Source organism: Mesoplodon bidens (assembly GCF_964165515.1).
Source record: "Mesoplodon bidens genome assembly, chromosome: 9".
Classification (NCBI taxonomy): Eukaryota; Metazoa; Chordata; class Mammalia; order Artiodactyla; family Ziphiidae; genus Mesoplodon; species Mesoplodon bidens.
Genome location: NC_138166.1, coordinates 75,154,689 through 75,180,893, shown reverse-complemented (window position 1 = coordinate 75,180,893; position 26,205 = coordinate 75,154,689). Strand labels below are relative to the sequence as shown.

General features: G+C 40.2%; 1 long non-coding RNA gene across 1 annotated transcript in view; it reads left to right on the top strand.

The window, feature by feature from the left end:
- Positions 1-26,205, top strand: part of LOC308622877 — a 168,707-nt gene that overhangs the window by 3,403 nt on the left and 139,099 nt on the right. Inside the window, exon 2 of the long non-coding RNA XR_014016699.1 lies at positions 4,882-4,965. This is a non-coding gene — a long non-coding RNA (uncharacterized lncRNA). The remainder of the gene's footprint in view (positions 1-4,881; positions 4,966-26,205) is intronic.

Genomic DNA, 26,205 nt, shown 5'->3' with positions numbered 1-26,205 from the left:
TGGACGTTTTATGAAAAAGGCAAGACTTAAATTGGGGCTTGAGAAAAAGTACAAATGCACTTTAGGAAAATTAATCTGACATTAATTATTTACAGTGGAGGTAGGAAGTGAGGATTAGAAGGCTAGCCAGACTCCAGGTGTGAGTTTCTGATTTGTAGCAGTAGGAATGGAAAGGCGGAAGACGTGATTCAAAGATAGTGGTTAAGAAAAGCAAGGAGGCAGACAGCAAATCACAGGCAGCATAGTGATAGTGGTTGGTGAACTGGCAGAATGGCAAGAGTAGGGAGACCCAGGAAAAGACAGGGCTGCTTGTTAATAAAGTACATGGGGCCAAGCTTTTGAACTGTGTAGGTGTGACACATACTGCACACCAGCCAGTGGTGAGGCCACCAGACACTCTAGGTTCACTAGCAGTGGCATACACTTTACCCTAAACATCTGGAGAACCAGTCTATCTCAGGAAGACCACTGTGTCATTTATAAAGGATAATGCAATTAATAAAATACTTACATATACTTTTATGCATTCTTTACATTATTTATATTTTGGAAACTTGAAACAGTAATATAAACATTTCAGCTACAATGTGACATGTACATTCCTGAAAATCCTCACATTCAAAAAAAGAGCTCACTTAAAATAACAGACCTTAGGGAAAAAATAGGTCTGGGAAAGACCACTCAAACCCTGAACAACTGAACTAGAGCAGTGGTTCTCAAACTTTGCTGCTCATTGAAAACACCTGGGGATCTCTGAAAACTACTGATGCCCTGGCTCCCACTCCCAGACATTCTGAATTAAATGGTATGAGAGGAGAGCCTGGGCATCAGGATTCTAAAAGCTCCACAAGTGATGGTAACATGAGCAAAGTTTGGGAACCACTGGACAGCATTAACAGAGACAATAACAATCCAGATGAGAATAGCACATTTAAAAGGACGTGAAATTCCTAACAACAAATGCTATAGTAAGTTAGAGAGTTTTACCTTTAAAAGAAGTTGAAGGTGGCTTGAAAAATGGCAGTATATGGAAGAATTGACACTGCTGAGTGATGGAGGCAAGGGCAGGAGAGCATCATCTTCAGATGTTGCAGTTGTGAACTTTGCAGTTGTGAACTTTGCATTTGTAAACTTTGCAGGAAGTATAGAGATGCCAGAGACAGATGGCTCTGACCCATTGTCTGTTGTTGCTTTTGTGCAGATCTAGGAGAAATGCAAAATAAGCACTATCAAAATGGAGCACATGGCTGAGCTAAGCTGAGGGAAGAATAGGATGCCACACAGTGAACAGGTGTCATTTGGGTACTGTATTCCTTCAGACCAGGAGTGGTCGTGCAGTCAGCTGTGTGACTTTATATTCAGCTGTTGGTTCATGGTAGCACAAGACATTAAAGGGCTAGGAAAAATTATGTATGTACCACCCTGCTTTCTGTGCTATTCCAACATTACTCCCCTGTTTAACAGTCACATGTGAGCTGATTCATATTATACCAGACAGTGCTCTAGCACAACAGACTGCTGATATTCCACTTCAGATCTGGACTTTGGTTAACCTGCCCCTATTTTACTTATCTCCTCCTGTGGTTGAGGTAGGCAGGTATTGTTACCTCTGACTTTGCCCTAAGAGGATGCTTGAATTCATATCGCTTGGGGCAGCTTTATTTAAATAGTATGTGAAGAGTACAACTAATCCAGTGGAGCACCCAGACCTCAGCCTTTTCAATATCTTTTGTGTGTTTGTGTGTGTGTAAATTACCATTTTTGTGTAATCACTATTGCAAAGCAGATTAAGGAGCATTGTTTTAAGCTGAGTGCTTTACTTGCTTTTTTTGTTATTTTTGCTTGTCTTTTAAAGATGAATGTTTTTAGCGGCTTGGATTGCAGTACAGATAAAATTTATACTGTCCTTTTTACTGTGATTTTGGCATGACAAACTTGGAAAATGATGTTGATGGCAGAAATTACTTTAATAAGTCTCTGTGATCTTCAACGTGAACTCACTCCTGACGGTATAATCCACACTGAAAGAACAGGTTTATTTAGACTTACTGCAGACATTATATTGCGAGAGAGATCAAAGCTAATTTATTGATATACTGAGGTTAGGCTGTGAGGTATGAATATTGTGAGAAAGTACAGAAAGATAAATGGTGTGGTAGTGTGAAGTATATAAGAATTGTCTTGACAAAAACTAAGTTACCTTGAGTCACTAATGGAAAGCAGATGCCTGAAATTACATTAAAATACGTATGGAGTAAAAAAAAAATGAAAAAAATCAAAGCTTTACCTTACTATTTCTAAAAAATTCTCATTTTATAAGTTTTGCCATTATTTGATTTTACACCTAAAATAGAATTACACTCCCACCTCTACCATTTTTTTTTTTCAAAGCATGGATCTAGATTTTAAAAGGTGGAAGGAAATCTAGGAATTTCCAAGTCCACTTCTCTCATTTTGTAGATAGGAAACTGAGTCCCAAAGAAGCTGAATGACTCTGAGGGTTACATAGCAGAGCCTACAGTGAAGACCTCCTAGATTCTAGTTCAGTGCTCTTTACAGTAATTAGTAATAAAGTAACTTACTCAGAAGACAAAATTTGAGTCTATATCTACAGATCATCAGCCCATATCCATGGATATGTCATTGTCTGCCTTTGTAAGGCAGACTTTTTCAAAGATCAGAAGGAATTGATATCCCAGAATATACTCAAAGGCAGCTCGATATTTTTCAGATATCAGGACCTCTGGGAACAATAGGAAAAGCAAATAGGATATTGTGGTAGGCAGAATAATGGCCCCCCGAGGATGTCCACATCCAAATTCCTGGAACCTGTGATTGTTACCTTATATGGCAAAAGGGATTTTGCAGATGTAATTAAGGTTAAGGACCTTGGGGTGGGGAGAATATTCTGGATTATCTGGGTGGGCCCGACTCTAATCACTTGGATCCTTAAAACTGGAAGAGGGAGGCAGGAGAGTGGGTCTGAGAGATGTATGTGAAGACTGGTTCCACTGTTGATGGCTTTGAAGCTGGAGAAAGAGGGCCAGGAGCCAAGGACTTTAGCTGGTTGTCTTTAGCTGGAAACAGCCCTTAGTTTACAGCCAGCAAGAAAACAGGTATCTTGGTCCCACAAAGGCAAGCATAAGGAATTCTGCCGGTAAACCAAGTGAACAGGAAATAGATTCTCCTTTAGAGCCTCCAGAAAGGAACACATTCTGCCAACACCTTGATTTTAGTCCAGTCAGACCCATATCAGACTTCTGACCTATAGAATGTAAAACGATAAAGTTTTCTTGTTTTAAGCCACAAAATTTGAGATAATTTGTTATGACAGCAATAGAAAATTAATGGAGATAATGCAACCACTTAATTTATTATCTTCCTGGATTTTTGACTAAAGAAAGTCATTGAGAAAAGTAGCTGTACTATACCTAGGAGATTTGGAGAATATTTGACCCTTTACGAACAATTTAAGTACCACTGCTCATGACCGTCTTTCTCTGTGGCACAAAGTCTTTCTAAATTCTAAACTTCTCCCCATAATTTCCTCGACAGTGAGATTCGGTGTAAAGCATGGGTTTCTTTAACCTAGATTACCGGTTACTTCATGTGTGTTTCTTACCCATTATACTGGTATTATCATAAGGTGGAGGCTCCACTGTCAGGGCAAGGAGGAGGGGTGCGTGTTCAACCTTTACTGAAATCTTAAGTCTTGATGAGGCATTCAGCGGTGTTCTTAGCCTCCATCTCACTTGTGAACATGTTAGTGGTTCTGCTGGTTTCTTCTCTGGGTTTTATTTTCCCCAAAGTCATTTTGTTAGTAAATAACAAAGACAATCTTTGAACCTAAGCAGTCAAGCTCCACTGCACTACACTGCAATTTTAACACTGTCGTCCAAGGGAAATGCCCAATAGAATGACAAAATAAAGACCGTGATGTAAACAAGAGGAAGGTCATTTAAAGTTAATGGCCCCGGTGTGGGCACTTGGTTAGGACAGTTACAAAGAGGCAGATTCAACAATTAAAAAAATCTTATTCAACAATAAATGCCTCTGGTGCATTTGTTTTATTTTTTCTTCGATATTAGGCATCTGAGTTGTTAATATTAAACACCTCTAACGGAGGTTGGCAAACTGTAGCCCTCAGACCAAATTCGTTTTGTAAATAAAGTTTTATTGGAACACAGCCATACCTATTAATTTATGTATTATCTCTGCTGGCTGCTTTTGGATGACAATGGCAGAGCTGAGTAGTTGTGACAGAAACCATATGGCCCACAAAATAATTAGTATCTGGCTCTTTACAGAAATTGTACAGACCTCTGTTCTCTAATGTCAACAAATGAGATTTCTAAAGCTTTTATATGCACATTACCAAATTGTCCTCTACAAAGTTTGCACCACTCATTCTTCCACCAGGAAAGTGAGCTAATTCATCATCCTGGTCAGCCTCAGGTTTGACCTTAATGCCCATTTTTGACCAGCTTTGAGATATGATCCCTCCATTTTTCTGAATTTGCATCATGAATAACAAAGAAACCAACTCAGATATATAAGACTTTAGAAGAATGTCTGTGGTGTCTCCTCCCTCTCTCCCTCCCTTCCTGTTGTTGGAATGTCACCCTGGAACCGAAGAAATGTTTTCCAAGTCATTACCCCATGTGATAACTCCTGCAGTGGGATTTTTCATGCATAAAAATAATGACAGAAAATAATGATCTGCATTTTAACATATGCATCAGAAACTAACTTAAAAACCACAGATGTCATAACACAATGGATTAAAAGAAATTCTCAGCAGAGAGTTGTTTTGAAAAACAAAAGGTGGTAATTCAAATTAAAGACAGCCATTTGTCAGGGGTGTTTATTATTGTTTTTCAGCTGTTCAGCATCAGAGCTCTCTTAACTTCTTGAGAATTCCCTTCTTTATGCGTTTGGGTGGGACAACAGAGCTCATTATATCAGGTACGTGTTTTGCTCTTTCTTATAGCAAGAGAGATCTAGGCTGTTTATGACCACCTGGCTTACAGAGAACGCGCTCTTGTGGTCACACAGCTGCAGGGAGAGCAATTTCATGAAGGAGCCATGCCGTCGATACTCCTGGTGGCATCCAGGGCACATGGGCACATCAGCAGTATTGGGGCATGCAAGCTTCAGTCTGTATTGTTTTTCAGTGGTGTCCACAGGGTACTAACCCAGCTTTGCTGTGTGTTTGGGATGTGCTGCGTGGTTATGTAACTTCTGAATCTTGCTCTCCAGCCTGTCTCACAATTATGTGAGCTCCTGAATATCCTTCAGTTACTTCCCTTCCTGCTCGAATCAGCTCAAGCTGGTTTCTGCTTTCAAGCTGGCAACTAGGAATTCTGACTCTAGAAACGTTCTGGAAGCATAGTGTTAGCAGTAAGCTACAGTGATCTTCAAACAATTTTTTTTCTTTTAGCTTCTAAATTTTTTTAAACTAAAAAAAATTTTAAACTGAAACCTCCTTATACAAGCTTACTTTAAAATCCTAAGTTTTTATATTATAAATTTATTAATTATAAAGAATGTAATTCCTGTCACATAGTATTTTGTTTATGTGCTTTAACTGTATTTTCTTTCAAACCTTGGAGTTGCAGATGTAACTTAAAGTTTATGGCAAAGCCCATACTTTTCAAACCCATCAACTGACTTTATTTTCACTTTAAATATGTTACCATGCATTCTGTGAAAACTGCTGGAAAGTCAGTCCACCATGAGCCCTACACCTCCCTGCACATCCTTTCTGGGTGTGCTGCAAAGGCAAGGCCTTGGTCATTCTTTTTACCTAGGCTAATTGTATGTCCCTTCCAGCTCAGTTTTTAGATAAGCAGGTGTATAATAGTGACCATTTTCTAATTATTTCAAATCTATTTCAGTGTGCTCCAGTGACTTGGAGTTGTTGATATGTGCATCTGTGTTTGAGGGCTTTTTCTATGTATGTGTGGCAGGCTGGAAATGCTGGGGAATTCACATCCTTAGAAAGCCGTCTTTAGTCAGTGACTGACAGGAAGTTTGTAGATACCTCATCCCCTTCATCACCCAGGTGGGATAATTCAGGTGGGATATCTCCAGTCATTCCACAGAGTAGCTGGCTTATAGTGCACCTTTCATTGGCTGCCTTCCTTGCTTGTAACTTCTCCACTCCCTTACTGGCTTTCCCTAAGCAAACTACTTGCACTTGAATTCTTGCCTCAGGATCTGCTTTTGGGGGAACCCAAACTAAGACAGAGATCATAAATACTTCTTCCTTTCAAAGGGGTCTGTATCCTACTTGAGTTTGAGGCTAGCCATAGCCTAACTGCAGTCCTTATCATCTGATTTCATCTGATCATCTTTTACGTGATGCAAAGGATGGGATGGGGCTTCTGCCCCTCTCCACAGACCTGTGCAGGCCTCTGTCAATATCCCTGGGTAAGCAATCACTGCTGCCACCAGAGTTGGTTTAAAGTAGGTTGTTTACTCAAAAATGAAATACCTATCTCTGGTACCTTAGCCAGGCTGCTGCCCAGAAGCTTCAGTTAGGCTCCATGATGCAGCAAGAAATGAAGCACAGGAATGACCCCATTATCTGACTATAGCACAGGAGCTCATCTTTGTCCCCGACACCACAGTGATCTAGTTGTGGCATTCAGAAGCCTGGGCTAAACTCGATTTTGGTCATGGAGAGGAAGGTTTGAGCTAACCACGCCTCTTTACTGGGGTAATTGGCTGTGAGATACTTATTCTGTAAAGGCCCAGAGCTTACAGAATAAGTCACTCATGTCGGCATTGCCAATACTAGTGGCAGTCAAATACTTAAGCAAAAGGCTTCTCCAGTCTTCCCCAAGTCATGTTGGGATGGTGACAGTTTACCCCACCTTTTTGTGAGACTATCCCTATCATATTATCCCTCTGAGTCCAGGGATCTCTTTATAGACCTTTCTGTTCAGAAGAGTGTCTTAGGACAGAGTCCCCAGAAGTACCGCTTGAAGCAAGGATTTATTTGTATGTGATTTATTAAGGAAGTGTTTCCAAGTGAAATCAGTAAGGAAGCAAAGAAGCAAGAGGGGAAAGGGGAGAAACCAAGCATGGGTGAGTAGGCAGGCTAGGTTTCGCTGAGGGTAGCTTCAGTCTGACCCCACGGGGAATGCTGCTGTGTGAGTTGATGCCGTGCAGTTTTGTCCTAACTCGAGGCAAGGGAACTGGGCTTTCAAAACCTCCCACCTGTCACTCTTCAGGGAGGACTCAGGGAGGCAAGTTTCCAGCCCATTGTGAATGAGGGAAAAGCCCAACCAGCCCAAGGGTAGGTAGTATTCCAGAAAAGAATGTAGGTCTGGCCTCTGGAAGTAAATGCACATGAAGCCAGGAGAGAAGTGCACAGAAACCATGAAAGCAATCTTAGGAACTCTGGGTGGAGCGCTGACAGTGTACACTTCAGTGGGTGATTCAAGGTTCTAGTCCATTTAAGTTTTGGGGATACTTGAAGTAGGGAAATGTTAGGAGGGTCAGAAGATAATTCCAATTTTGTAAAAGAGATTTATAAAATGTATTTCCACTTCTTAACAAGGTGTTCAGCCCCAAAACATTCATTTGTGATCAAGGCAATTCTTTTGTTACATGGGCAGAGATAAGAAAGGGACTTGTAGAGGATCACGCACCATACAGAATAAGTTTCTTGTGACAACATTAACAAAGCCTTACATTATTGGAAACATTTCTTGGCACACTCTATTATTGGACTGTTCTTTAATATATACGTAATCCAAGTTTACCCAGGAGTTGTCATAGCTTGAGGGTACAAAGGAAGTCATAACAATGACAACTCAAATTTCTCTGGTTCATGCCTAATCTGCCTCATGCAGGATTTCCATAACCCATTCAAAGTTTTCCTGGTCATTCTGGGAGTCCACCTGGGACTTTTTTTTGGCAATAACTCACCAAGAGTCTTTTCATTTCTTCTATTCTGTGTTTCTTTATTGATCACGGAGGCTTGGGCGTTCTCTTCATGGCGGCCCTCTCTACCAGCACCAGGACTTATGCCTGTAAGATGAATGTCTGGGGGGCTGTGGGAAGAAGGGGGCTGTCTCCCAAAACTTCCAGAGCTTCAGGCTGTCAAGGTTGCCAAAATGATCATCTATTCTCAGTATCTTCCCTGAGCTAAAGCCATAGTGCATTCAGATCATTAGTGAGAAGGACGCCTCTCTCCTTGTCTCTAGCAGAGCTTATAGTTGGGTTCTGAAGGGGTGCTGCATGTGCACCCAGGTCTCAGAATCCTTGTGAAAACAACTCTTTCTTGCTTCTGTCTGTAGCTGTCTCCCTGTCCTCAGAGTTTAAACATGACCATGGGGATGGGTGAAGAAAAAGGCCCTCTTCTAGTCTCTTTCCACTGCATGCAAATGAACTTATGCAAATAGATGACTGTAAACACATCAGAAATGCCCAGAAATGCCCAGAAACGCCCAATTGGGCATTCTGAATTCTAACAGTTGATACACCTTTATCTTAAATTATCTTCCTATGAACACCCTTCCAAAGAAACACACACACGCAGGAGACCTCTCTATAAATATAAATGCTGCAGAGGGGTTTAATTTGTTCCACTCACTTATTCAAAATTTTTTTAATGAAAGTTTGACATGCCAAAAAGTAGAAAAAGTTATTTGATACAGTATCAAATAAATAAGACATGCTTTTCTTAAGTAGCTAACCATTCTCCACAAGAATAGTAAAACGTGTGCGTGTGTGTGTGTGTGTGTGTGTATGTATGTATCTCACTAACTACCATAGGAAAGCAAAAAGAAAAGTATGCAGTGGTGTTTTTACCACACAGTTAGTGCTGGCAACAGTGTCTCTCTTTGCATAACTCGGCTTCTTAGGCCCATTGTGGTCAGTATTTCTTGCTGCTTTAGGTTGCCAAGTTAACTGGGTATGAGGAGGACACTACTAGATGGAGAAGCTTGTTTCCTGACCATTATCAGTTCTACAAACATTGGTGGCAGAGTGTCAGCTCCTGCTCCTCATTTTACCCTGTAATGACATAACTTCTAAATAAATAGAAGTAGATGAGGTGGTTTTCCGTGTGGGTTTGGCTGGGCAGACATTGGAGTAGAGTTGTGTACAATTAGCTCAAGTTTTAATGGAGGCAGCATCTTGGATGGAATCACAGGAATTGGAATGTTCCAGTTTTAGCACTTCAGCAATTTTAGTGGATTATTCCTTATATCCAAGAGGTAGACATCTAGCCTGTCTGTACTGTGTTTTAGAAATCCTCTAGAACTAATGCTCATTTTATACATGGATAAACTGATTAAAGGATGTGGTTCAAAAACCTGCCCAAGATTACACAAATAACTCTATGGTAGAACTGAACCAGGACTCAGATCTCCGGAACAAAATCTCCTTCCAGTCTTCCAAATTACCTCCCCACGTGGGCTGGCCGGCTTTGGTTGCAAATAATGGAAAACCTGAACCGAAGTGGATTCAGAAAAAAAAAAAGGCAAAGGTTTATATAAATTCATGTAACCAAACTGTCCACAGACTCTTCTAATTTTAGGCTTTGTCAGAGTCTTGATTTATAGGTTCATGATGCCGTCGGGACACCAACTTCATTTTGATTCTTGCAGCTCTGTCCTCCTCTGGGTGCTGGACTCATGTATATGCTAGATCTCCTCATGGTAGCATTAATGGGCCTGACATTCTTCTCACACTATGTCAGGTCCCCGAAGCTCTCACAGAAGAGCACAGAAACTTCATTCATTGGAGGACTTAGTAAGTTGCTCACATTTCGTTGGTCAGAATGCGATACATGCCCATCCCTGAACCAGTCACTCTGATCAAGTGCAAGATGCTCTGCTGGACTTAACATGGGGGCGGGATCTACCCTCTCAGCCACACAGCTGCTTTCTACTGGGGATGGGTGAGGAGTTCTCCTGTGGAAAATGAGGTCCTTTGGTTGGAAAATGGGGAAATGGATGCTGTGGAAGAAGCCAACAAGTATCCACTCTTCTTTAAGATGTATTTGACACAAATGCAACAAAGCTCCAATATTAGGATACTAAGTAGCTCATAATTTTAGTTATATTGAGTTGAATCATAGTCCCTACATATCATAACTATAATATCCAAAATATTATTAAAATGTCTATTTTTTCCTTTTGAGTTTGCTTGAGGTTTTTTTTTAATATAACCATGAACCTAAATTTGGAAATAAAGATTTAAAGATATTTGATATTTATAATTGCTGTCCTTTCAGGGAGAAGTCCTAAAATCTTATGGTTCATAATATAATATTTATTTTTTCCAGAGACTCATTCTCACAAACTTTCTGAACAAAAAGCATTACCCAGGACCACTGCCAACTCAAAGGACAGAAAAGCTTTTTTGAGGCTTTTCCTCCTGTGTTGTCTGCACCTGATCAGCTCCCCTACACATTTTCAAATAGCCTCTGAAAATAGACTCTTTGTACCTTTCCCAACAAACCCCTTAATTCCTTATTCTCTTTTCTTAAATAATTACTTTCAAAGTTTTACCACATCTTAGGGTGCTATACACGTTGGATAGAATGAGCTGTGCAAAATAAACATTTTGGTGTAGGTCCAGAAGAACTATGCTTTTTATGTCTGAGAAAATGTTTTAAAACTCACCGCCTACACAGCAATAAATGGTTTAATGATAGTCCTTTAAGTGGCCATCAGAAATGTTTTATAGAATTTCATGAAAGACACACGAGTTTATTTCCATGGAGAATTGGTTTCATTTTAAAGATACTATACTAAGGAACATTCCATACAAACAACTCATTTTCTGTAGTCTTTTAAAAGTTTCTTTTAAAGGTTGAACTAGCATTCATATCAGGGTTTGATGAATCAGAGCAGTGCTGATGATTTCAACAAGGTAATATTTTTGCAATCTTCAGTAACAGGCCAGGATTGCATGGACTGTGTTAGACCTTACATAAGGTCTAATACAAGGATACAAAACAATACATCATAATTTAGAAGCTGTGATAGTTAATGTTGTCATATATAAATAAGTAAAGTGGCTTAAACAGTGGTCTCTGATGAGTTTTGTTAGTAGGAATCAGCTTCCTGAGATTGCTAATTATATTCACATTGATGAGATTAAATTTCTAAGTTTGCAGGGTTGAAGGTCAGATCCTGACTGGATGACTACATCAAGATGCCCGCTTTGTGGGGATCTGTCTGGGTGAGAATCACACCCGGGAAATCCCTAGCTCTCATGGCTCCCCTTTTCTCAACTTTTCCAGCTCTGTTGTTCATGTTATTTGAACCAAGCTCCTAGAGTTATTTTATGCCGTATTAACATATGAGATAGTTTACAGATATTCCCTTAAGAAAAAAAGGTATTTATTTCTGTCTTTTCTTTTTGATAATATAAAGACTTAATGTTTTGCAAAAAAATACTGAGTTATTTGAGTACCCACCTGGCCTGAAACTGAAGCATCCGACAAACTAACTGGTTCTCATCCCCGCTACTGTGTGTCTTTCTCTTCTTTTTTTTCCTCCTTGCCACCTCTTTGGAATGAGCCATTTGCTCTCACTGCCTCCACTTCCTCAGTGCCAAGTCTCTCCTCTTCCCCGCCCCCACCATCTGGCTCCCACCCCCATTATTCTACTGAAACTCTCTTCAAAATTTATGACTGATAACAGGCAGAGCTTCTTAATCCTCATTTCACTTGACTTGTCTGCAAAATTGGTTGCTGTGTTTTATGTCCTTCTTTTGAAAATATACCTCCTTCCTCTCCTGATGTCTAGAAACTACTGTCTCCATTTAATTTTCCTTTTTTAACATTCCCCACATTTTCATTTTATACCCCTCTCTTTTGGTGTCTTTTACTGGAAGCATTTTTTTAAAAAGAACTGTAACATGGCAGATAATCTACTATTCTTTCCCCCTCCTCTCTGTTCTCCTATTCTGAAGTTGTATTATCATTAACATACGTTTCTACATTTGTGTGTCTGCATACAATGTATGTTACTTTGTTTTAAAATTCACATATCTGTATATCATATTATAGCATCCTTTGTATCCTGCTTTTACTGAACATTATGTATTTGAGATTAATCTATTTTGATATATCTAGATTTAGTTAGTTCATTTCAATTTCTCTGTAATCTTCCGTTTATGAATTAATAACAGTTTCAACTACCTTTTAAATACAGACTTTTCAAATTAAGACTTTTTTTTTTTTTTTTTTTTTTGCGGTACGCGGGCCTCTCACTGTTGTGGCCTCTCCCGTTGCAGAGCACAGGCTCCGGATGCGCAGGCTCAGCGGCCATGGCTCATGGGCCCAGCCACTCCGGAGCACGTGGGATCTTCCCGGACCGGGACACGAACCCGTGTCCCCTGCATCAGCAGGCGGACTCTCAACCACTGGGCCACCAGGGAAGACCTAAGACTTTTTTAGAGCAGTTTTAGGTTCACAGGAAAATTGAAAGGTACAGAGATTTCCCATATAACTTCTGCCCAAACCACATGCATAACTTCCCCCATTATCAATATATCCCAACAGAGTGTACGTTTGTTACGGTTTATGAACCTACATTGACACATCATAAGCACCCAAAGTCCATAGTTTACATTACCGTTCACTTTTGGTGTTGTATATTCTGTGGACTTGGACAAATGTATAATGACATGTATCCACTGTTACGGTATCATATGGAGTGGTTTCACTGCCCTGAAAATCCTCTGTGTTCTGCCTGCTCGTCCCTTCCTCCACGCCAACCCCTGGCAACTACTGATTTTTTACTGTCTCCATAGTTTTGTCTTTTTCAGAAGGTCATATAGTTAGAATCATACAGTATGTAGCCTTTTCTGATCGGCTTCTTTTCGCTTAGTTCTACTCAATAAAGTATGGGCAAGGACACCGGCTGAGAGATAAAGGTGGAAAAGGTCAGGTAGAACATTATGAATTTAAAGCAAAATGAGTCATCTGTGTGATTCCTATGAGTACTAACACTTTCCTGTTTAGGTGCAAAAAAATGTCTGAAGCAAGGTGAGTTCATACGTGGATTGGGGTTTTGTAAGGCAAACTCAGTTGAGGGAAAGAAGGAACTGGGAGTTGAAAGTATTTGCAAAGGGGCACTATGTTGGTGATCATGGAATCTGTGCTGAAGAATGTGGGAAGTAATGACAAGGGATGGATAATAAGAAAGTGGTGGGATGAAGGGATCAAATGTCCCCACGTCATTGCAGAACCAAGTGGTTGTATGGAAGTACTTGTATCAGTGAACTGAATGCATAGTTATGCAGTAGGATGTTAGATCTTTCTATTTGAAAAGGTTCATATTTTTAAAGAGATGTAAAAGTCTGGGGTGTGACCATAAAATAGGTGACTGAAGGGGAAAAAGGAAAATGTCAATGGAATATAGAAATCAGGAAATTGAGAAGCTGGGGCTTTTTGATGGGTCATCCACTTATTGAAATCAACAAAGATAAAGGACGGAAACCGAGTGGAATAGAAGACTCTTGTCGGGGAACAGAAGACTAGTGAATGAGGAAGTGTGACTAGGAGGTTGGCAGAAGAGTGTAAGAAGGTGTAGAAAGAGTGGTATAGCCCAATGATGTTAGCATTAAGAGAACAGTGATTTTTGCAGAAAGGAAAGGGTGATAATTTGAAAGTAGCAAGGAACATACCTACCTCAACTCCTGGCCCTGATGTTTGCTCAGGACCCAGGTAGGTTTCAAGTAAAGCAAGGAGGTGGAGGGAGTATTTGAAGAAAAGGGAACAGCTGGTCACAAGTTGGGGGTCACAGGAGACCCTGAAAGGGTTTGTGTGGGAAGGGAGGGAAGTGGAGAAGATAAACAGAGTCTGTGGTTTGAGTCTGTGAGAAAAGGAATGACTTAGGCTGGGACTCCTGCAGATTGGTGAGGTACTTGGGGATGTGAAAGATGATGGGATTGGTTGTGAGAGGCTCACCTTGTAATACTCTTGGTAGTGTGTTAGCCTCAGGCATTAAGTTATGGTGTGGCCTCAGGACTGATAGTCTGTCAGGAGCTGAGAGTTCTAGAATCATCTGCCACAGTCAGTTCCGTTACCTTGGACAAGGCACCAAACCTCTCAAAACCTCAGTCTTTCCACATATGCAATGAGTAGTTTATCTAAATAATCTTTGGAACTTCTTCAGGTATTTAAAATATCTGAGAGTAAAGAAATGAGGTCATGCCACTGGTAAGTTTGCAGTACTAGAAATATTCATCTTGCAAATCGATGATGTATCAGGAGCTAATATTAGGAAGAATGAGAACTGTCTGAGAGTTTATGCATCCGGTACCTTTGGCTTCAAAGCATGTCAGTGATCTCAACAAAACAGATAAGTGACAGAACAATTCAGCATATTTTAGAGACATTTGGTTATGCCTTCCTGCTAAAGCAAATATACTTTGTAACTCATAAATATGAGTTAGTAATAGATTTATGATCTCTCAAATGCTAGATAGTAATTAAAGTTGAAACTGAATTGCCAACCCTTATCTCTCACCCTTCTTCCATTCTTTTGTCCCCCCCCATCCAAACTGTATTATTTTTATTATAACAGTAGAATAATGCATGAATGAGACACTTGAAAGCATACAGTCATAATTGGTGAAGGGAATGAGTTAGTAATGAAAATTCTTCTTCACAATTAATTTTTTAATATTTAGATGAATTTTCTAACCTATTTGGTTGAATTGATGGGTCAATTCAGTCAACTCTATAACCACACTAATAACCTACTGGTTAAAAACTGCTTATTTCAGTCCAAATTGTGGAACAACTTTGGGTCCAATCAGATGATGAACCCTACTAGCTGAGGAGCTTTTTTCCGAGTTTGGTGTCCTGGTAGGCATTTTGTTGAATCGCTTAGACTCTTCAGGGAGAAAGGTCTCTAAGGGTAAAAGCAGCAGAGCTTGAGCTTGGTTGGGAAAGGACATTGTGTAAAATAAAAGGGGGGCAATGTGGACATTAAATACTCATTATTTGCAAATAAAAGCGCTGTATATTGGAGCTAAAAGCCTTATACATGTGAATTAATTTCACTCAATTAAGCAAAAAGTTAAAGTCAGAATATTTTAGTAGATGAAAAATATATTTGCATATGAATGAAAGTGAGTAAGTAGTTTATCTTGTGATATTGAATGTAACTTTAAAATTTTGTTTGAGAAATATGGCATATTAGCTTATTTCATCCTAGATATTAATTATACCTACAGTTCGGGTAATTGGCCACTAGATGGCAGGGCTGTAACTAGAGTAAAGATCACAAGACAAATGGGCATTTGGTAGTCATAGGCAATTGAAAGAATCAAAACATGGAAAGCCTTGTAATACAATTTAAAAGCACAAGTTAAGCACATACTTATGTATTAGGATTTTTGTAAAGTCTGGAGATTCAAAAATGAATATTACATGTTTTCCATCACCAAAGAGGTGATAGTCTTGTAGCCAGATATGTGTGGATTTTTTTTTAAGCACTATGATAGAATGTGATAAATACTATTACAGATTTTTTTTTAATTTCAAAGTATAATAGGAACATAGGGACTATTACAATTAATTCAGCTTAGGATGATTTTGAGGCAAGGAGTTCTTAGAAAATTATAGATAAGGTAAAATCTGAGAAGAGCTCATCTTTTTATAAAAAAACAAAACAAAAACATATTCTAAAGCCAAAAAGTACAAAGGAAACTTATCTTTAATTGTTATGGATAAAGTGGCAATTAAAAATTTTACATGTGATTTAAAAGAAAAAAAGAAAAACTAATTTCTCTCTAATCTTTACTTCTAATCCAGTGGTTTCCAACCAGGGACAGTTTGGCCTTCCTCAGCACATTTGGTGATGTCTAGAGACATTTTTGGTTGTCACAGCTGGGGAGAGGACGCTACTGGCGTCTGGGGGTAGAGACCAGGGATGTTGCTAAACAACCTACCATGCACAGGACAGAAAGAAAAAATCACCTGGCCCAAAATGTCATCAGTGCCAAAGTATTGTAAAATATAGGCACATGTATCCGGGGTTTAAAATTGGACAAGAGGACACCAGTAAAAGTTGAGTATTTAGGAATGAGTGTGGTTTGAAACGTGGAAACTAGAATTTTTGTCTCAAGATGAGGAGCAGGTGAGTTCTGGTGTTTGGAAGGAAAGGTTAGAAACAACACCTTGAATTAAAGATATTTAGGCAAGCCCAATCAACAGCATTTGAATGTGTAGGGTTGGAGCGAGGACAATAGAAGTTTAATCTTGCCTTGTCAAATAAGGGCTGGAGGGTGGAGTGGCCAGAATCAGCACCATGGAACATGCAGACCAGGGTGTGGATCTCAGCTCTGGTGTTTATTAGCTGGGTAACTCATTTTACTTTCTGAGTTTTCACTCCTGTAAAATGGGGGATTTGTTGAAAGGATTAGAAATGTATGTTAAATAGCTACGACATACAAAATGCTTAATAAATGATATTTAACGTTACTGAGATATTGTTAGAGTCCTAACTGTACTTCCCCTCCCACAGTTGTCTTCGTCCCTTTTGGAAAATTGGTTAGTCAGGATACAGCTATATTGCATCATAGTGAAAATAGAAAAACATATGAATTGTGGGATGTGCAGAGGAAAAGTGAATGACAAAACACAAGCAGAACTTTTGCAAGACATCATTGGGAGAAATATTGAAAGCTGAGACAGAATCACCAAGATCTCTGAACAATATTCCTATCCATTAGGGAGGATATAGCTGATATTTCTGTGAGGAGGTGAGGGATGGGAGGGGTTGGAGGGAGGTATTGCTGTGATTAGCCAAACACAGCCAGGTTAAATCCAACTCTGCTGCCCCTGCACCCACACAGCTGAACAGAATGAAGCACACAGTGATGCTCACTGCTCTCTTGCTCTCACAGCCACCGTCCCCAAATAGGTGACATTGCCCTGCAAGATACTGTATATCCCCAATCCGTACTCCTTGTTGACTGCTTCATACTTTCTGAACCTTTCTTTAAATCTTGAAGGCATCCTCCAACATAATCACTCTTAGCCAATGACCTTGGTTCCCATTTCACTGGCAAAATAGAAGCCTTCAGAGGAGGACTTCCATGAACTCTCACACCTCATCCACTTACCTCCTGCATCTGTGTGCATTCTCTCCATCTTCTTTCCTGTTACTAAAAATGAACCCAAACCATCTGTACTCTTAGCCAAGGCTGACCTCTCAATGATGTACTCTATTCCATCTCTTTTCACCTACTAAAGGCATGATTCCAGCAATTCTCACCCATTCTCTTGGGTCATAATTATTCCCTCTCTTTTAGATCATTTTCATCAAAATACCAACTGCTGTTATTTCTCCCATTAAAAAAAAAGCAAAAAAGTTTTATTGTACCAGCTTCACCTTACTTTTTCTCTTTAAAACAAATGTCCTTAAAAGCATGCTCTATATTGACTGGCTCACCTTCTCTACTTCCATTTTCTCTTGAACTCAATCCATTAGGCTTTCACCATCACTGCTCCACAAAACCTGCTCTTTTTAAGATCACCCATGCAATTTGTATGGTCACAAATCCAAAAATCAGCTCTCAAGCCTCACCTTCCTTGAAGTATCAGCAGCATTTGACGTGGTTGGTTACATTCTCCTGCTTAAAACCTTTTCTTTACTTGGTTTCCTAGATGCCACACTTCGCTGGATTTCTTTCTGCTTTGTTTGCTGCTTCTAAATCTCTTTTGCTTTCTCTCGACACACTTCCTCTGCCGGCCTCTACACTTTGGAATGCCCAATTCTGAGTCTTTAGACCTCTTCTCTTTTCTATCTATACTCAATCCCCTAATGATTGTGTCCAGTCTCATGGCTTTAAATACCACATGCTGATGACTCCCATGTTTATATCTCTAGCTTGAATCTCTATCCTGAATTCCAGGCTTGTTGCTCAAACTTCCTTTTCAAGATCTTCAGTTGGAGGTTTAACAGCCATCTCAAAATTAATATGCCTAACACTAAACTCTGTATACAAACCCCCTTAACTCAGTTAGTGGAAACTCCATTCTTCCAGTTGCTCAGGCCAAAACTTTGGAGTAATGCTTAACACATTTCTCTTTTATTTATCACATGTCACTTTGGCAGTGTCAGCAGATTTCATTGTTTGACTCTTGTCAGTTATGTCTCCAATCTGCCTAATCTGTCCACTTCTCTCCACCTGTGTTGTTACTTTTCTGGTATAAGTCATTCTCCTCTTGCCTGGATCGTTTCAATGATCTCTTGGTTGGTTTTCCTGTGTCTTCTTTTAGCCTCTTCTCCAAGTCTGTTTCTTACACAGGAGTCAGAATAATCCATTAAACACTTAGATCATATCACCCCTCTGCTCAAACTCTTTACTGACTTCCTGTTTCAATCAGAACAAAAGCCAAAGTCCCAAATATGACTAAAAGATCCTGAGCAATCTGGTCCCCCATTAACTCAGACCTAATCCTTTACTTCTTTCCTTTGCTCACAAGTTCCAGCCACAACTGTCTCATCACTGTTTCTTGAATACTTCATGCAGTCTTGTCTCAAGTTCTTTGTACTTGCTGTTTTCTCTGCTTTTCCACTAGATTCCCTTGTAGTTCCCCCCAACCTCCCTCTTTTCCTAAAGGCCTTTACTCAAATGGCATCTTGTCAATGAGGCCACCTTTGGTCAATCTAAAATTTTAATACCCATCTTTTAACATTTTCTCTATTCCCCTTCCCTGATTTAGTTTTTATCCTTAACACATACCACTCTCTAGATACTATATATTCTATGTATATACTCTGCTTATTGTCAATCTCCCCTCTCCAAGGGGATAGAAGTTTTTGTCTCTTGTTCATTATTATAATAGCAGTGCCTAGAACAGGGCCTGCCACATAGTAGGTATTCAATATATATTTGTTCAGTGAATTTCAAATGAATATTTGTTGAATGAACATTGAATGAATCTGGTAACCCTATAACCATCGCTGGGGAGGAACGTTAGAGTATTATGTGAAAGTTTCTCACATAATAATGCTCAGCAATGTAATTTGGCAAATGATATCAAAAGCATTTCCTTTCAGAATCATTAAAATTACTCTAAATCCTCCAAAGCCATAACTGATGGACAGGGATTGACAAGGGTTGCCATATGGCATAGGCAAAACTAGAAAATTCAGTTCTCCTAGGGACATGTCATGCAAGACAAGGTTGCCCCTCTTAGGGACTTAGATAACTCTATTTGTTTCAAAGTTTCTTGACTAATATTTTCATTATTGATTGCTGAGTAAAACAAATACCTAAAAACTTAATGGCATAAAAGAATGGTTTGTTATGACTCATAATTCTATGGCTTGACTGAGCCATTCTTCTGCTCCACTCTGCATTGCCCAGGGTCACGGGGACAGCATCAGTCATCTGGAGGCTTGACAGGAGCTCAGCCAGACCCTCAGCAGGGGTCTCAGTTCTCTTCCACGTGGATCTCTCCACGCTGAGCTTCAAGTTGCAGTGGCTGGGGTTCTGAAAAAGAAGGTTCCAGGAGCAAGCATCCAAGAAATGGGAAACAGAAGCTGCTGCATCAGTTAAGGGTTAGACCCAGACAGGCACAACATGTTTTATTACGTTAGAGCAGTCACAAACCCGGTTAGAGACCACGGGAAGGGGACTCCACAAGAGGCGTGGTGCTTTGGGGGTTGCCACATTAACCCTCCACTACATTGGGGCACTTAATTAGACACCTCTGGAATGCTGGATCTCATTTCCTGGGTCTACCTCTGATTTCACCCGAGGCTGTGATGTATACTTGTGGGCAATTTCAGGCTGACTTTGTACCTCTCACTTAAAGTAAGAGCCAGATTTTTTAGCTTTCTGCCCCACATCCTCCTCTGATGCCAGGGAACCTGAAAGTACAGGTGAGTTAATTTCCAGGGCAACCTTGTGCAATGGCAGGTAGAAGCTGGTGGATAGATGCTCCAAACCTCCTGTCCCTCATGCTTCTTGGTATGTCCCGGTGAGTTGAGCTCCTTTTGCCCACAGTGAGAATTTTGATAATGAACCCTTACATTGGCTTTCCTATTTTCCAAGCTCATGAATTTCCCTGACCCCTCATTCCTGTGTCCTAGGATCACCATCCAAATAAACTATCTGTACTCAAGACCTTCTCTGAACTCTTTGCTGGGGGCAGGGGGCAAAGTTACAGAGGTAATTTTATCTGATAATGAGAAAAATCCTTTCATGTTCCAGTTAAAGAATAAAGCTAGGCCTTGTGGAAATGGTTGAATTTGTGCCTATAAATTCCAGTAAAAGAGCTGATATTCTGAGGGTTGGATATGTGCTTCAGCGTATAAAGCTCATTGAAGTGAGGGGGAAGGTTTAGTCCTTTGTCAATTGGAAGACCAACTGGAGAGGATGACTCATTCTCTGTTGGCCATTCCTGCATAGAAGTTGGATGTCTCCAGTTTAGAAAGTGTTTAAATGTGCTTGCAACTTTTCTTTTTCAAGATAGATAAAACCTTACTGAAAAGACAATGCTGTCTCCTTAGGAATGATGATAATTTAAAATTTTTTCTGTTTAGGAAAATAAAATATTTGGTACCCAAAGGCTTTAATTGTGGCCTATAAGCTAACAATGGGGCACCTTCACCCAGTGAATAATTCAGTTTAACTAGAAGAATAAATTCTTATGCAAATTTTGCAGGAATTTCAATGTGTATGGGTGTATATTTACACTAGTAATTGAATTTATATTTAAAGAAATATAAATATTTTTCAAGTAATGTCTTTAAAATATATTTAATTTCTTTTACAATTTATTTATATCTCACCTTCTTCAAAAATGACTTACAGGTACTTACAATGATACATTAAATGTGACCAGGAAGGATATATTAGAACTGAAATGAAAGAAGAAAGAGTAACAAGGGTGGGGCTTCCCTGGTGGCGCAGTGGTTGAGAGTCCGCCTGCCGATGCAGGGGACACGGGTTCGTGCCGTGGTCCGGGAAGATCCCACATGCCGCGGAGCGGCTGGGCCCGAGAGCCATGGCCGCTGAGCCTGCGCGTCCGGAGCCTGTGCTCCGCAACGAGAGAGGCCACAACAGTGAGAGGCCCACATACCACAAAAAAATAAATAAATAAAAATAAAAAAGAGTAACAAGGGTGGATCACAAAGCAAATGTGTATCCAAACATCAGCTGTGTTGCTATACTGGCCTTCCTCATGCCTACTCCACTTGAAATGAATTAGAAAAATACCTGCAGAGGGCAAAAGTTCTCCCTAAAATAGAACTTTGGATATATTCCAGCATACAGATGCACATAAAATAGAATTCAAAAGTTCTGCTCTGTGTAGCACGGCAACAATTGATGTAGCTTGAAAACAATTTAAAGCAGTTATAACCAGATGCTCACTTCATAGAAAACAAAAATTTTCAAAACCCTCCATTTCACACCCATAGAATACCTGACTTTGAGCAGAGCTGCTTGCTCACACATTCTCCAAAATGCCCTTTATGCTTACTTAACATTCACCAAGATAACTGAGATGACTTACTGTATTGGCCTGCTTATAAATTGGTTAAAAGTTCTGGGACATCCTCCAAAAATAACAATTTTCACATTTAAAATGTTGGTATGTAACTCTGTTTCCTGGCAATAATGAGCCTGCAGAGCCTGTTTGTTCAGGCCACTCATGATTCGAGATGATACTATAACCACATCATTAGTCTACAAAACAATGGTCATATTTCTGTTCTCTGTGGGACTGTGTCCAACTCATCTGAAAGTAGCATCTGATTATTAAGAATCAAGTTAGAAAAAAAAAAGAATCAAGTTAGAATAGTGAGGGTGATAATTTTGCTTTACCCTTGCGTAAAATTTTAGCTTCTATCAGAAGTCCATTTTTGATAAATTTAAGAATTGTTCTAGAACAAAGATGGCTACCACATCCTGCCCACTGTCCACCACACACAGTGGGGTGTCGCTCCAGGACCTTGCTGCAGACGTGTAAGCTCTGCCACCTATTAAACCATTGATATCTCTTAAAAAAAAAAAAAAAAAAAAGGAAAAAGAATTGTTCTAGGCTGCTGTTCTAGTTAATAGTTTAAATTAATTTTATTATGTACCTAAAAAAAATAGTATGTTTAATCGGCTATCAATTATCTGGGCATCCCCAGGATAACATTTGTAAACCCATAGAACTTTATTCCAAGTTATCTAGATTGACCCTGCAGTTTCCCTTTGTCACCAGCTCAAGAAGCTTGGTATTAGCTCTTTTTTTTTTTCCCTTTTATCCACTCACCCCTAACTCCCCTCCCCCAAAACTGTCATTCCAGCTCTAGAACTTGGCTCTTTCTGAAGTCTGTTCCTTTGTAATAACAATGGCCTTATTAGCTAAACCACTTAACCTTTCCATGTCTCAGATTCCTCAGCTGAAAGCACCTACCTTCCTAGAGTTGTGGTGATTAAATGAGTTAATTTAATACAAACATACTGTAGGAAGGGAAACATTTTTTCCCCCTACCCTCCTAAGTTCTCTGGCTGAGGTCCTATAAATTGTACTAACAGAAGACAGATTAACTGGAGGAAAAACAGAAGTTTATTAGCATGTGCATTGCACAGACACATGGGAGCACTCAGAGATGGGTAACTCAAAGGAGTGGTTAGAATTTGGGGTCTATTTACCTAACTTGGAGGGGGGAAGGAAACTTATGGAAAAGCAGATGACTCTTTGGACAGATAAATGGGCCCTTAGGGGAATATATGGGAGACATGATAGCTGGTTGTTCTGCATGTCTGGGTGTGGTGCTGGCTTCTCCTCTCCCAGAAGGGAAGATTATAGTTGCTTTCCGGAGGGGATTTATGACAATTGAGTTCTTTGGGGAGGCTCTCCTTTTAAGCAGGTAAGGAATTTCAGGAACTGAAATACCTTCAGCTCAAAATAACCCTTATGTTAAAGTGGCATATTTGGGGATGGCATATCCTGATCCCCTTCAATATGTAAGACCATGTAATAGTGTTGGAACACTCCTGACCGGAAGCAAGCACTCTCTGAGTGCGTGTTGCTGTGATTGCAGTGACTGCTATGGCAGGATTCTCTTTGAGCATCCGTAACTGGAGGTTTGGGTCCAGCTTCCCTGTACCAGAGCCTGTGTCCACGGAGTTAAAGGTGAGGGAGAGCCTCATCCCTCACCTCTCCTTCCTTCAAGATTCTGAACCAATTAAGAACAAACCTAAGAAGCAGTAGTACTGGATGGTGCAGAGACAATGTGGGTAGAAGTGGACCCCTGAGCCCCTGGGGCTGCCTGTAAGATGGGCACTTGAGGACAACCTGTCATGAGCCAAGGAACCATGCAAGGTCGGGGGTGTCTCTCTCAGAGAACAGATGTTTGCTTCATATTTTAAAAAGCTGCAGTACTGCTGCCACTGTAAAAGCTGAGCTCTTTCCTGCAGAAGATTGTAATTCCTCTAGTCTCCTTTGGCTAAGGAACAATTGAGCTTGAACCGATTTGCCTTCTGTTAACCTGATTAACACTTGCCTGTTTACCGTTTATGTGTGAGCTAAATCACATTACAGAGAGGTATGTAGGAGACTGTTCTATGATTGTGGGACTCATGTTTGCCCTTTCGTTTTAAGGTTAAATCTGAATGTCAGCTATTTATTCCTGTTGAACAGGGTGAGTGGAAGCAGGCCTCAGCAACTGCAGGCGGGGTCCTGCAAGCTTACCAACAATGGTAGGGCGTAGACACCCACAGATTATCGGCTCTGCTAGGGAGTCGTGGGATTAGTTAAAACACATATATGCAGAGTAAACTGTGTGTCCCAGTGTTTCACTCTGCTGGGTTTTTTGGTTTTGTTTTGTTTGTGCATTTTTAATATTCACAGCCATGCTGAGTTGCTTTCCTAGGCATTCCAAGTTTTCTCTGAGAAAGTAATTATTTTTTTTTGTTTTTATTTGTTTGTTTTTTATTGTGCTGGTCACCAAGTTGCATAGATTTTGAGTGGTCCACTCATACTCTGTTTTCCCATAAGCTCTGATAATTTTACTAGCAACACATATGTTTCATTATATAGTAGAAACACATGTATCTTGTTTGACAAAAATTTCAGCATACCAAGAGAATGCGGAGAATGGGGCTTCCCTGCTTGGTCTGACCTATTTGGTCTGTAGGTAGGTCTGTACCTTTGGTCTGTACTTGGTCTTTTTATGATATGGAAGCCAGAAGTAACAAAGAACTCCGACCTTTTTAAAATTTATGTGGAAAGAAGTATAAGAGAGAGTGAGAGATCTAGAAGAAAGGCCATGCATGAACTCTGACCTGTGATGTCATGGTTAAGAATGTGGACCCTATAGTCTAGCTCCCTAGGTTCAAGTCCTGGCTCTTCCACTGATTAGCTCTGTGACCTGGGAAAGTATGCCCCATTTCCCCCTGCAGAAATACAGATGATATTACTAGTACCCATCTTCTAGACTTACACTGTAAGAATTTGGAGAGATAATCCACATGTAATATGTTGAAGTATGGTTTCCCCCCGAAGATATGTCCATGTTCTAATCCCCAGAATGTATGGATGTTACCTCCTTTGGTAAAAAAAAAAAAAAAAGGCTTTGCAGATATAATAAAGTTAAAGATCGTAAGGTGAGGAGATCACCTTGGATTATGTGGATAAATCAAATGACAAGTATCCTTATAAGAGTGAGGCAGAGGAAGGTTAGACCAACAGAAGAGGAGGCAGCTATGTGGCCAGGGAGGCAGAGATGAGAGTGACTGGGCCATAAGTAAAGGGATGTTGACAGCCACCAGAAGCTGGAATAGCAGAGAATCGGTTCTCCAGTAGAGCCTCGCAAGGGAACACAACCCTATCAACATCTTGATTTCAAACTTCTAGCCTCCAGAACTATGAGAGAATAAATTTCTCTTGTTTTAAACCAAGTTTGTGGTAGTTTGTTATAACAGCCAAGGGAAATAATACACCATACAAACCATGTAACATTCCTGGCCTGCAGCAAACCCTCAATAAATATTAGGTATTATTATTACCCCTGAACAATAGAAAAACGTGGCCTAATGGATAGTGGTTTCTTCGTGGTCTATCTGATCACTTAAGTCGGTCCTCTTTGCATGAGGAGTTGCTAGTACTGACAGTTGCTAAGAATGGAAGGTTTTTCTTTGGCACTTCTGAGAGGGCAGAAGTGTTTGTCAAAGTCTCCAACACTTTCCTTAGAGAAAGGAAATGTTGATGGCAGTTCCTACACTTTGAGCCAAGGCAGGCACACAGTGCACAGATAATGAAGTTTCTATTTATAACATGGACTCGTACAGATTCCTCCACCAGAAGAACACTGGCAGTTGGACTACAGATCCCACATGTGCCCAAATATATTCTGTGTGTCTTAGCCAATCTCAAGGCTTCCTGGAGCTGCAAACACAAGCAGATGGTCCTGGCAGGGGTGACACCACAGCCTGTTTGCTGAAAGCTTCCTCTGGAAGCTTCTTCTTGGAGAGGGATTGTGCACATTAAGTAGGGTGACCATGACCATGCGTCTGGTTTGCCTGGACTGTCTTGTGTGCTCCTGTTGTACTAGCACCCCAAATGGTTTAGCATTTGTCACTGTCAAAAATGTCCCAGTTTAGATGATAAACTATGTGCTTACTTTGATGTGGAGACACATCGTAGTCAGCTTGCCAAGGAACAAGATCTAAAATCACAGGAAAAGATTTCTTTCCTAATAAGTTAGGTAATTTTGTAAGAGTAACTCTAAAACTGACAAAGGTAAGGATGGTAGATCCATCTATATCTCTGTAAGATATCTTTCCCCTCATGGCTGGAAAATTAAAAGGCCCCAAACACCAAATATAGAGAAATAGATAATGAGAAATCCAGAATTCTAGCAGACAGTATTAAAAGTCCTTAACATTTTGGAGACCTTACTATCAGGGTCCCAATCAGCCAAAATGCATGAGGGGATTCTTGGAGAATGCAGATCATGCTCCAGATCTACCAGGGTTAAAAAGACAAGCTTATTGCTGGTGCTGTGTGGCTCTTGGTCTGAAAGGGTACCATTTTCTGTGGAGCAGTGCATCCCACGTCCAGCTGTCAAAGCCCACCTGGGCTGAGATGGTGAATAAGTCTGCAGGATTTCTGACTGACCATTATCCCCACTGCATTGAGGCTCACTGGTGAGACTGCTGGAGTCAGGCAGTGGAGCAGATCTCTCCATCTGGAGGGAGTGAAGTGAC